The following is a 14,157-nucleotide window of genomic DNA, read 5'->3' on the forward strand; positions in this document are numbered from 1 at the left end:
CTTATTAATGATCTTGAAAAGTCGAGTTATTCACTCGAAGATAGCACTCCTGCATTAGTGTTGTAGTCTAGGAGCTGAGGCGGTTTGCTCCACCACGATAGTTACAGTGATAGGGAACATGAACTGAACACTTGAATTTAGGGAGTGCAGTTTGTGACAGTGTGGGCTCCATGGCGGCTGCTGTTGTGAGTGTGAGTCACAGACCGGGTGAGAGAGAAGAAGTACAAACTGGAAAAAGCTGAATAAAAGACAAAATGACAGCAGAGAGAAATTACAGAAAGAGATAAAAGAAAAGAAGAATATGGGCGGGATGGATCGAGATAGTCTGGGGGGAAAAAAGAGAAAAAAACAGTGACTCAAAAAAACAAGAATGAATGAAAGAATTTGTGAAGGAATCCAAGATTGGGTGTAAATGTAATATTGTCTGTCTACTGAGCAGTTGACATTCGGCAGGAGAAGCCTCAGTCAGCATCCCACCACATGTCACATCTCAGTGGGAAGCCACTTACAGAGAAGAGAGAAAAACAATCCCTGCTCTGATTTCCCCGTCTTGCTCTTTTTTTAAAGACTTTTACGTGGTTTTCCAGGCACATCCCCCACTGAGCAGTGTACTCGGCCTGCCAGGGTGCAACTTTATTTCATTGGATCAAACAAATACCTCCGCTTCCAAAGCACCAACCCCCCCCTTACCTTCCCTATTCTACATCTGCCACCTTCCTGTAGTTTTCCCTGCTTATTTTTGCAGATTTGTTTTTTGTATCAACCTCCTATCCTCACTACGCTGTTTGTGAATGGCCCAGGAGCCCGCAACAAACTTTTGAGTTATAATTTGATATTATGCTCAATGATCCTTGTTAGCATGGATCAGCCCAATTGGGGAAAACAAATTTAATTACGAAGAAAAGTACATCAGATGGAGTGATATTAGCTCCACAGCAGCACACTTTAAAGAAACTATAGTCTCCCAAATTCTGCATGTGGGACAATTGTATATATATCTATAAATAAATATCACTTAGAGTTACAAAGTGTTAAAAAGTGGAACAAACAGTCAAAATGCTGAGGTTGAGTAACTAGAGTAGATGGTCAAAACTGGGCAGTAAAACCGGTTCTGGGGATCTAGACTGTGTTAAGAGAGTTCTTCTTTCATCCATCCCTCCTCCGGTTCCAACAGTTTTCTGTGTTTCGGATGACTACCAAAGAAACATGCATCAGCATTTTCATTTACATGTGACAGACAGGCATCGTATCATAGTTGTTGATAGCTTAAATACATGTTTATTGCCGATTATGGCGAGTTATTTAGTAAGCTGATGGCTGCATGAAAGTCTCCATGATGTTAGGAAGTTAAGAAAAGCCGTTACAGCAGCATACTACATTATGTTCTCCCTCATTAACGGGGTCTTCCATGTCTTTATCAACCCAGTTTACTCTGTGTGTGTCTTGTTAGTCTCAATTACTGTCATGTTAGTGTCTGGTTAGCCGGATAACTCCTTTATATCTAATCTTCTGTGCTGTTGCTCTTTTTCTGAACTGCTGATGGCTCTTTTGTTTGTGCACTTTATTCTAAACGAGTCCTGCTTTCAGTTGTCCTTCTTTTACAACTTAGCAAGGCATCACTACTGATATCACTGGGGGGGGTCACAAGCACGTCTATTTGTGTGGGTATAGTTTAGTATAGCTTTGCAAGTATGTGCAGAGACCATGTAGGATCCAGAGTTGAGGTGAGAGCCAATTTTACTGCCGTAAATCCAAAGGGGAAACAAAGGAGATGAAAGGGAGCTTAAGACTCATGAGATAACGCTACTTTATCTTCAGTCCTCTATTGAAGGTGTCAAGGAGCAAGGTTCACACAAACACACTCTTATACATGCATCACATACTAAATACACTATACAAGCGGATCTCCAAGCCAACAGCTGTCAATATGTTAATCAATCATCCCAGTGAGTCAATCAGTCAGTCAGCTAATTGGCCAGTTAAACGTTCAGTCGGGATCAAGTCAGGATATCAAGCAGACTCTGTGTCTCCCGTCTCTGTGTTATTTCAACTGCTGAAACTCTCAGAGGGTCCATGACACCCGAGATGCTCCACTATAGCCTCATACTACCCAACCCCCCCCCCCCCCCCCCCCCCAAACCAGACAATACTGTCCGAAGAGGAGGAACAGAGTTCGCAGGACACAATAGAGGATGTTGGTGCTAAGAGCAGCTCAAGACAGAAATAAGTGTTTCCCATCATATTTTAGTACCAGACATGATCATTTTTGACAAGGACAAGGCCAGGGTCGATTTCTCAACGCTAACCTTGCTGACCTTCTCTGGTTAGCGTGAAGCTCAAACAACCATCAAAGCACTGTGATTACGCACACTCCCCAATAACACTTAGCATGTACGTAACTTGTTGTTTATTTCATCTGACCTGACCTCAACCCCAGTGTTAATACTCAGGCTACTAGACGGAGGCCTGGCTTCTGTCTCTCCAGAGCAAAACAGAGAATTTGAGAGAGAGAGAAACTGAAGAGTGGAGATCGAGTCCAGGCCTGGACCTGAGTCGGTCTCAGTCGGGTCTCATTAATGGACACGTTTAACGTTTCTGGTATGACAGGCAGGGCAACTGTGGGGGGGGGGGGCTTGCGCTTGGTCTTCGGTCGGGAATGTACTTCTCTTCTGAAAGACCACTTTCAAAGTTTTGAAACATGGTCTTTATAATTTTCGCCATGTCCTTTCTGAACAAAAGAACAAAGGCAACAAAGGAAACATTTGTTTGGCAGGATGTTCAAATTATGCTATAAACAGACTGTGGCATGACCTTAAAAACCACTGGTATCCACTCTCCAGGCACCTCGTGAAAGGCCTTTATGTCCGAAACCGAATAAAATGACTAAGAGCTGGCATGGCCTGTATAATGAGCTAAGACATTTAGCTCTCAGGTAAAGAGAGGGAACTACAGATGTGTAGAGATCAGCAAAATAACTCACCTTTGGGAAAGTAATACGGATTGCATAAAACGCAAAGCAAAGTCTAAAGCTGCGGCCCACTAACTCAACCCAACAAAGACAAACAGTGAGGTTCACTAAACGAAACAAGCAAACTCCAACCATGCAGTTCAACAACTAAAACCAGCAAAGATCTGAACTCACTGAGTCACGCAGACAACAATGTTCACTGACTAAAAGCAACTAAGTGCAAGTTTGAAACTTATGTGGTCTTTTACGAAATAATGGCATCATATTTCTGGGTTTGCATTGGTCAGACTTTACAAGCTTCAGATGTTGATATTGTCTCCTAGGTGGGTGATCAGAATGTTAATTAGGCATCATAAAACACAGAAATCATATAACTGGGAATTACAGGTGTCACAGAGGCTAAAAGTTGAGGACAATGCAAGTTGTTCTGCAGTGGTGGACCGTGCATTTTATACCTTGGCCTTCAGTGCTGTCCTTCTACAGCTGAACCACCTCCTAATAACCTGATTATGACGCCACAGCTGAGGGTTATTATTTGTTTCTAAGGGTGTAACAATACACGTATCCGTATTAAACCATTCGGTACGAGGCTTACGAACCGAACAATACTTTTGAATGATACTAGTGCATTTGGAAAATTACCAATATGTTACATTAACTTTCATGAACTAAGCATACTGAAAGAGTTGATGTTGATGTTATTATAAACCACAGACAACTCCCAGACCGGACAACGTTGTGGTAGCGACCTGTCAATCACAAGATAGCCCAGCCCTAAAGCATACCCTGCTCTATTTGATCTATTTGACTCTAAATGGACCATAATTTACTAAACAAACATCATGCTGTATTGAAGAAGACTTGAAACTAGCGATTGAGATGATAAACTCAAAAAATAGGGTCATTTTCTCATAGACTTCTATGAAATCAGACACAGTTTTGCAACCAGAGAAGTCACCCCCTGCTGGCCATTAGAAGGAATGCAAGTTCAAGGCACTTCCACATTGGCTTCACTTTTCAGAACCAGAAGTTGCCATCTGCAACTTGAATTTTGCAATACTGACACCAAAGGAACTTTTGTTTAGTGGAGGTTGTTAGAGGTGAAACACGATCTGGAGGTTGAGCTGAGAAGACCACTTTAGTTGCAGAGAAAGTTTAGATTTAGCTTATTCTGGTTGAATTGTGGTTTGCTCTGCCTCGGCTTGTAACAATGGTTCTGAACTGGATTGATTTCTGTGGGAAAAATTGCACACATGATTCCAATTTGATCATTCGTTGCATAAGCAATAAATGGATTGGGTAAATAAGTTAACATTTTCACCCGTACAGCTACGTAGACACACAATTCCATCCACATTGAACCAGGAAACCCAGAGAACAGACAACTTGGATAGACCAATACTTTAATAACATAGATTCAGGATGTACGCATATCGTTTTAAAGGGTGGAAATCACATAGATAGACAAACTGAAGAGAGGGAATGCAGCTACAGTGTATCTGATATGGACACAATTCAAATATGAGACGCATGTGAATGCCAGTTGTAAAAATGCCTTCCTGCCTTAAACAGTCAGCACGCAATCACATGGTCACTGAGGCGAACCCTGCATGGATGGTATAATGAGTCAAGACAGGAAGTGGTTGTGGTTAAAATGGTATTAAAGCTGGCATTATGCATTGGAACAGTCGAGCTCTACCGAGAGCAAACAGGCTCAAAGTATCAGAAGCAGGTAAACCATGTCAGCAATGAAGAGCGCCAATGTTTAGTGATGCTGATGAAGGTGTCGTCAGGTCATCTGTATGCGTGGAAAGTGAGTGATTGAGTAAGTTATCACTTCATTTGCAACAGATGAATGGTGAATTTGAAAGCAAAAATGTGTGTAAGGGGCCAACAGTGTAATGATATCAGAGACCCCCACAGAGAGCTTCAGAGGCGAAAATTCTGGCAAAATGACCAAAGCCTGTGTGACTCAGCCTTGAGATATTTCTGGAAGCAAAGTCAAGAAACACTGATTGTAAGCGTTCCCTTTTCTTCCTCTTTCCCTCTCTTAAATACAGTCGCGCTGTTGTCATCCGACCACACGCTCTGAACTTTGCTGTACTGTAGGTATGCGTTTGTGGAAGAAAGTAAATTGGGAGAAGTGGGAAGAATGTGGTCATGCGATGCTAATTCAGTAACTGTCTTCACTTGCTTGCCTCACTTAAGGCGCGAGAAATGCGAGGAAAGAGGATTCGAGGAATCGAGGAAACAGATACAGTGTTATATGTGTTCGGAGACCACCGCTCTCAAGCATCATCTAAAGTGAGGTCAGCTTCTGGATCGGCACCTTTTTCTTTTTACATTTGCACAGATCATATGCTGTAGAGCCCAAACAGACTGCGTCATCACACCTGTGAATCATTTTAGGGATGCAACTTGTGGTTTTTTTCATCCTTGATTCATTTGTTTTGAATTTATTAGCTTCATCGATTAGTGAAAAGAGCCTGACAACATTTTCTGAAGTTTGTGGGGATTTCAAATGAATTGTTTTGTCTTACCATCAGTCTAAAACCCCAAGATGTCCAGTTTACTATCATCTAAGACGAATAAAAGCAGCATATCTTCTCAACTTTCAGTTACAGGACTGTTACAGGTGAAACATGTACATTTGGAGGAATTTTTCACAATAAAACTTTCACTTACAACTTCCATGCTGTTCGGGGATTTGATCAGGTGCTGGAAGCCAGCACGTTTGTTCTGATGTAAATAATACTTTTTAGCTCCAGCCATTGTTCCCACTTATAAAAACACTCAATTCTGACGAAATCGAATCAGTAAAATGTTACCCTCCTCAAAACACATGAAGTTATTAAGATACTCTGTGAGATGCTGCTGCTGAAAGAGAAGATGATCAGTGCTGATGAACTCATAGTGTACTATGCAATACAAAACGATGATGATCCCAGTGGGAGAGATGGATCATTGTAACTACAAAAGAAGCTTAAAATATGGAAGCAATAAAAATCAATCATGTCACCACGACTTTTTTCATCATCCATTTCTTAATCTGAGCAAGTAGAGTGATATCATGGGTGTTATCTGCTGCAATAGTGAGCCATGCAGGGTATGTAAACCAGAACAACATGCCAATCAACTGAAAAAGCGGTTTACAGTTTAGTGGAGCCCGTCGGTCCTGTCAGAGTGGACTCCACAGCTGAGAGTGTTTAGAGAGAGAGAGAGGGCTCAGAAAGCAGCGGCAAATCAACTCTCATCATCATAAACCGGCTGTAACTGCCAGCACCGACAATACAGATGCAATTCACGCAGACTCCCAAACATGCAAGCTCACACACGCTCGCATCACTCAGGATCTGGGTACGAACCGTGCATATTTGGATTGGCACGGCTGAAATCCGACCTCTGGGGAAGACAGGATAAGAACACAAAACGGCCAGAACAATAGAAATGTAAAAACTGAGCTGGTTTGCTGTAAAAAAAAAAAAAAGCCACAGCGGAGGAGAAAGAGACCTGCGGCCGGCGGGGACTTTGTTTAGAGGGTGAGAGCATTGAGGATTTACTTCTGCACAACACCGCAAAACCCTCTGAGACAGAGACATTTATAGTTTGGGCATGTAGCAAACAGTCTTACTATCCAAAGAAGATCAGAAAAGTAGAAACAATCACACTGACACAGGTTGGAAAAAATGTCTTTTGAGAAAAATAAATCATAAGAAATTGTTTATAATGTTTCTTGAATATCACTGTTAGACTTTTTGCCTCATGTTAAGCGGTACCATAATTGAAGTACCATTAAGTACCATAATTTGCTTCACTGTTTTGATAGCAACTCAGCCCGCTTTCTTTGGGTAGGTGTGACTTTTTCCAAATGGTTAACATGCCATCTTCAATTTATAAGTGTAGGAATAACTCCCTTTCCCAGATTATTTGAATATGAGAGAGTGGTGCCAGGTGAAGAAATAAGAGAAGCAAACCAGAAATGATTGGAAAGTGTCCAGCCTGTCTGAACACGGCAGAGCTGTGGGAAGAGATTATACTGTTAGCCTGACCAGGTCTGGGTCACATACAGTTTAAAAACCTCAATTGTTCATTCAGAGCATAGCAACCGTAACTAGGCACGGCAGGCCTGTCAAGTTTAGGATTTCTTGACATGTGTTGCAGAGTTCGTGGGGCGGTTTAATCGCCTCTCCAAAACCAAAAACACTCGAGCAAAAGTTTAAGAAATTGGTTAAACGGTGTGTTTATCTTAGCATAGCATAGCATATCCTCTATGTATATAAAAAGTGGACAGAGCCACCGCAACGTCTCCTATTGTTTTCGTCGACTACCATTTTGAAGCCTTGAGTTTGGCTTTTTGGCCGTCGCCATCTTGGCTTTTTTTGAGCCAGAAGTGACCATATTTGGACGGGTGGGTGGGGCTGGGGAGGGATACGCATTGCTACGCCTCAAGGTAGCCACGCCCGAAAGCATACCCTGCTATATTGTCAAATTTACTCTCAATGGGATAATAATTTACTAAATGAACATCAAGCTGTATTGAAGAAGACTTGAGACGAGAGAAAAACAATGTATACTGAGGTAATACATCAAGTGAGAACCTTCATTCACTCATTTAGTAACACTGCATCTGTCACTCATGGTCCTGATGGGACCAGTGCAGACAAAACAGACACTGCGCCCACACATCTCAAGGCCTATTCTGTTGGTTAAATCTGTCACATGGTTTAATAAATGCTGTGTGACCGCACAACTCCTGACAGTTAAACCCAACTTGCTGAAATACTGAAAAACTCTGACATGGCAAACTTCCGGATGTGTTTAAGTACTGAATAATCCATCAAATGACTATGAAACATGAAACAATAAATACAACCTGTCATACCCCCCCAAGAAGATTGTTTGATTGAATATACTTTCTGTGATCCAAAACAGCTTTCCGGGTCAAACATGTGCTGCAGTAAGGGCATTTCAGACTCATGTGGGCTCTGAGAAAATCTCTGTTACTTTCATAACGGTTAAGAAGTACAACATCCATCCAGACAAACTACAACTTAAACTCTCCGTCTGTCTAAAAATATGAAAATAAGCAGTGGCTGCTTCATCTGCCCTGTCTGGACAACATTACTACTCTTGTTGAAATTAAATTGAAAGTGATATTCGTGTACAGACACTATGGATCAATCAGGTCGACCTCGAAGTTATTTGCTAAATCATTTTGATCCAGGTCTGTGCTGAACCGCCTCGAGAAACATGGCAAGGAGAACACAACCTCATCTAATCCGCCTCCTCCAGCAACACGCATCTCTTAGAGCCAGGAATGAAACAAGACACAGAGCCTGTCACAGTCTAACCCTGATAGTAAACAGATCAGATGGTCTGGCCTCACACCAGGCCCGGTGCCTCGTTTATTAAAGGATCTTCTTACGCCAACAAGCAAATCCAAGCCAACGTTTGGCTTCAGAGGAAAGTTATCTACACGTCAAAAATGAGCGATTTACATTGACTTTCTTCTGTTGTGTGTGATGTATCATGAGCTAAAAGTCTTACAACCTGCCACAGCGCCTGCATTGAATTGATTTATTTCCTTCAACCTACAATTCAAGACGCTCATACGATATGATATCAAAGGATATTTTCATGAATAGGAACCCTGGAGCCTCTTAAAAAGAAAGAAGACCGAGAGAACCAATTTCTTCAAGAAATATTTCATACCTTTCAAAAACGGACCCGTATTTCCTTCTTATATGGTTGTTGTTTTTGCCCTCATTTAAATTACAAAAACACAGAAGATTCAATTGCGAAACCAAATTAGGTGTTTAGTAATCACTGTAATGCGTCTATAGTCCCTGTCTTTCTCTATATGGATAGAGTGCAATAACAAAACTAATCACATCCTCTTCTGTCACACTACTTCTACTTGTTAGGTTATACAGCAGGCCTAACTCCCTGAGGGGGGCTTCCTTAAATGGACCCAAGCTGAGGAAGTTCAAGTACAGATTCTGCTTTACTGTCACAGAGCCAGGCTGGTGGAGGTCAGTGGAGAGCAGAGGAAAACTGCAGTACATGTAAAGTAAAGTAAAAGTAACAAATGTTCTCAAATGACATGATTCACTTCTATTTTCCCCAAAAATGTAGCTCTCTAACAAGCTAAAACCAAACTTAAAAAAAACATCTTGACCTCTTTAAGGATCGCTGCTGTTGGTTGACAAATTAAGATCATCATTCAGTCTCAGTCTTCAGAGTGATGATCTTCAGGAAATCATTTTTTTTTTTCTCTCTCCCAAGTGATACAGTTGCCAAAAGAGGGATATACTGTGTGGAGTTCGGGAAATGACACAGCGGGTGGTTTAGTGGTTACAGAAATCGTTCCACAGCTCCCTAAAAAGTTACTGGTTCAATCCTCTCTACAGGCATCAGCAGCCACTGATCAAACACTCAAAGTGTGCTTGAGTAAAAATCCCAGTTCTGGGAAAGGCGGAAATGTAAATGTATATTGTATAGTAACTCCCTGCTGTTTCGCTCAGTGGCTCAGGATTATTAGAACCAGTAGAAACATCAGCTGGGAGTCTTACCTGAAACAAGTGCTGTTCTTCCCCCCAGCTCTGACACAGGGATACTCCACGGTCACGATCTTATCATCTGGACACTCCGTTCTGAGAAAAGAAAGACACATTGTAAACGAACGTGATCCACTGGCACTTTTTACATGCTTGTCCAGCGGTTATATACTGTACTCATGAAACAGGGGGAGTTACATGGTTCCAGGGATGGACGTAAACATGGACCCATTGTTAAATAACTTCAGTATGAATAGATAATGGATAAATAAATTAGAAAAAAATGGATAAATGCTGAAATAAATACAGAAATAAACAAGATAATACATGAAGAAATGAATGCTGAAATAAATGAAGAAATGATCAGACTGGAAAATAATGCTACTAAAGAGGTTCCAGAGGAAATATGTAGAATTAGCATCAAACACTTTACAGGAATGTTTATCTGTTCGTGCTCATACACAGCACACATGAATAAATCACTCATCCCATCTAATATATCATTTTAAATTTCAAGATGCAAACAAAAATAACAACATTTAAACAAAGCTACTTGTCTGATTTTATACATGCACATTTTACCGATAGAGGCATTGCAAATAACACTCCTCATACATAGTCACAGTGGGAGGTCCATCAATTACAGTATAAAAGTATGAGTTTACACTGTACTTTTACTTTACCTTTCTACTTTTAGACTAAGTGGACAGAATGTACAAAGGTCTACATAAAATAAAATAAAGCATGCTGTCTTATTATGGGGTTATTAGCAGCAGTTTTCTTCCAAGTGGTTTCCTCTCCTCAAAAGATCGGCTGAATGTGTTCCACTCACATCCTCTCCTCACCTCCCGACCCACTGTGTCCAGGCACCTTAATAGCATCTGTCATGTTTTGTCTTAGCACAAGTAACATTTGGCTCCGTGCACCGCGACCGATTCCAACCATTTGGAGTTTCCCTTTGCCCTTTTTTTCTGGCATTTCCCTGAAACTCACATTAGATTAGACGCGCTGCAGCGGTTCATCCAGGGGTCTCCTCTTTGACAGCCTGCTCTCACAGTATGTCGTAAAGAGCAGAAACTAATAAAACACAGACTAAACTCTATTATGGCTTTTGGCACTGTGCGCTAAACTGACAAGGGAGGTACTTGTATACTAGTGAGTTTAAATTAAAAGTCGAAACAAACAAGTAACGTGAGTGATGTGGTTGTTCCCAAGATGTTTATGGAGCTTCAAACTCACTTTAATCTCTAAAACCACATCAGTAAACTGTTATTCAGTAGTTGTGGTTCATGTTGAAAAAAAAACTTACAAATGAATACTATTTGAAAAGTTTGTCGGAGTTTTGCGTCAGGATGGAAAACCGACGTTTGTAAACCATTACACGCCTGATTAACTTTATGGATGAGGTTGACAAGGATTCATCAGCACTCTGTCGTTCATTCACAGAAGATCAAGATATTTGTAGGATCCTCTAATCAGGTCCATGAGGCTTACCTCGAGGTGTCGACTGCAAGCGTCGCCCTGATAGAGCTGGCACCAGATTCCCACAGGAAAACAACACAGATGGCGCCAAATGGTAAAAGAGTCGCACCATAAAGTTGACCCATGTCCCCTCTGCGCACCGGGACAGATGATCTGTTCCAGGGAAAACGCGCCTTCACATCAGCAAAACGCCCAATGTTTTCATCTGCCAGGGACGCGCGCGGGTGGTGGTATCAAAATATCAGAAATCCTCGTCGAGTATCCCGCAGAGGTGACGCACATGGATCCAGTGGGATAGTAAGTGCTGCGCGGTGCGTCCGGAGCCCCGTCCCAACTTTACGCACTGAGGCAGAGACCCCTTGGAGAGCAAATGAAGGGTTTACAGCCCAGTGTGTTCTCACTAATCCCTCTGGATTTACATTCCTGCCTTTAAAGAAGAGACTGAGTATACACCGCACTGCCCATTGGTGGTGATGACGTATAGCATGATAATAATGCTTATAACAACAATAACAACAATATTGATAATAATGGTGAAATCAGTTAAAGCCCCCTCATCACAAAATTACCTCCAAATATATACTGCTGACATTTTCAAAGTACAAATTTCATGAAAGAAATACGTTTATCTCACAACGTAATAGGGAGCCTGGGGGGAAATCGGCCATTAGTGGGCGCGATTTGATGCTGTGTCATTTGAAAGAAATTAGGTAAATGAGAGTAATATGTCTAATATTGAATACAAATAAATAAATAGGCTAAACTAACTAATGACACATTAATAGTATGTCACAAAGACAACAATACAATTTTACCTGAAAATCAAAGCACACACCACATCTAATACAAAGGGCTTTACTTAAAGTATTACACTGACACCAAAACAAAGACTAAATGACAAAGGACAATCAAATTGCAAACGAAATGATAAACAAAGAAAACATCAAGAAAATACAAGAATGAAATAGGAGCATAGATAGAATTGTCCCATTGACTCAATAACATTAGAAAACAGGTGCATTCTCCCCTTTGATTAAAACAATTAAAACGGTCGAGACGAGTCAAAAACCTCCCGAAGTTCCAAGTATGTGCAGCAGAGCAGCTTAAAGCAGTTTCACCATGTTTGGATTTCATTTTTGGGAACAACCGGACCAGTGCCAGCCTCTGTCGATGCCGCAGCAGATGAAGATGTAATTTGGTCCCTAACCACTAGTGTTTTAAAAAGGAACAGTAATTTGTCATTAGTTCTGGAATTCAAAGCAGATATTTGACAATTGGTGTGAAGTGGTCTTTGTTAGGACTCCTGTCTGTCCGCCTTTTTTATAAGACCAAAGGAAAGCTTAAGAAATGACATAGAGTCTGACAGCCATTTCTCAGAGTCATGAGCAACTTTCTTTCCTCTTCGGCACCAACATTTATTTTTCTTTTATCCATGTTTATTGTAGGCCCTGCTCCCCCCCACTGTTGACTTGGTCGGTGTATTTAATGAGGCTATCTATGAGGCAATGCTCATTTTATGATACAGATATGTAAATGTGAGTGTCATCGGCAAAATGATGATATGAAAATCACTCGTTCCAAGCAGCCACAGACCCACAGAGCAATTTCATTCTCAAGTCCCAACTGCATCCCATATTTTGGGACAAGATCTTTACAAAAATTAGAAAACAGCGGGCTGTTGTCATAGCAATAACAAATACGTGACGTGAGATGAGACAAAACTTGGAGTAGGGTCCACTTGCAAAAGGCTTTTGGAACAACAAGATCCAAGACAGCGTCAGGAAGAACTGAAAGATGTGGTAATCCCAGGCGCACCCAGTGCTCTGTGCCTGTGTTTTCAAATTCACAGCCAAGCAAGTTGTTGATGATTTGCTGTGTGTTGCTCATGATCTGCTTTGTTTCGTGCACTTTAACTGACACTTTTATACAAATAATTAGACATGGTCTCTGTGACTGGACTGCACTTGTTATTGGAGTTACTGCTGATCAGTGTGTTCAGTGAGATTGTATTTTCTGTTTTGTTTCATCATGCAACGACTTTCAAAAATGCCAGTTCCGAAAGAAACAAAGATAAACCTTCTGCTAACACACTTATCTTTTATGTATGGTTTGGAAAATAGGCAAAAGGGGAAGGGACGAGGACTCGAAAATAGAAGAAGCAAAGTGATTTAAAACCTCCACGTAGAGACCAGTTTTCTAATAATATTTATCCGCTCATTAGTTGTGTTTTTTTTAATCACACTTGCAATCACAGTCTGATTACTTGAGCTCTACGTTTGTCTTTCAAAGTTGAACCACACATACTGCTATCTGATTAACTCAGCACACTATGTACAGAATGTGTATTTTCACATTATTATGATGAATGGCAATACGCACATTAACATCCTGCCGTTAAAGACATTAATGAACTCATGCGAGCCCTGTTGAATGTTAGTTTATTTGTATTTGCGCTGAAATGAACATTCGTCATTTCTTTCACAGGTCTTTCAATTGACTGCGGACTGAAACTGTCTGTACTTGCCAGTTAAGATGCTGTGTCTTTATTCCTCGGCTTGACATATGGTTAATACAAAATAACATTAATACAAATTAGAGCATGAGTGATTGAATGAAATCAGAGCCAAATTGGACAGTCAACCTTTTGCCTACAGAATCTCTTAAGAAAAAATAAGATTTGTAGTAAAGAAACATCAGTGACATATTCCACATAAATCCCTACAGAACTGTAAGTGTAGTTAGTAATTTATTAATTGCGTTAATCAGTATCTGTGTATCACACGTAAAATAAATCAATATTTGAATGAAAACACTTCGTTGTCCCTGAATATGATATTTCCTTCAGGGCGACTTGGTTGCATTACTTGATTTTCTGATGATTCCTCAGAAGAAATAAATGTCTCTTCCGGTGTTGTGAGATCAGATCTGACCAATAGTCACCTCAGTTGGAAAGCACAGCGGGCTGGTCAGCGGATGGTCAGGCGATGTTAGGTAACTCTGTACTCGCCGTCTATTCCCCCCGGTGCATGGGGTTCTTGGCCACTGTTCAATAGAAACAGATGGTTTTATTCACCACAAATGAATCATGTTAGAAATACACATGCACTCACTTAGACACACACACACACACACACACACACACACACACAC

General features: G+C 41.0%; 1 pseudogene across 1 annotated transcript in view; it reads right to left on the reverse strand.

Moving 5' to 3' along the window:
- LOC306699393 (collagen and calcium-binding EGF domain-containing protein 1-like) overlaps positions 1-11,289 on the reverse strand; it is a 29,170-nt pseudogene extending 17,881 nt beyond the window's left edge. The window contains exons 1-2 of the transcript XR_013767706.1: positions 11,020-11,289; positions 9,541-9,621 (exon numbers count right to left, since the gene is read on the reverse strand). The product of XR_013767706.1 is annotated as a collagen and calcium-binding EGF domain-containing protein 1-like (transcript). The remainder of the gene's footprint in view (positions 1-9,540; positions 9,622-11,019) is intronic.
- Positions 11,290-14,157: the final 2,868 nt, after the last annotated feature.

The sequence above is a fragment of the Pholis gunnellus genome (assembly GCF_910591455.1).
Source record: "Pholis gunnellus genome assembly, chromosome: 1".
NCBI lineage: Eukaryota > Metazoa > Chordata > Actinopteri > Perciformes > Pholidae > Pholis > Pholis gunnellus.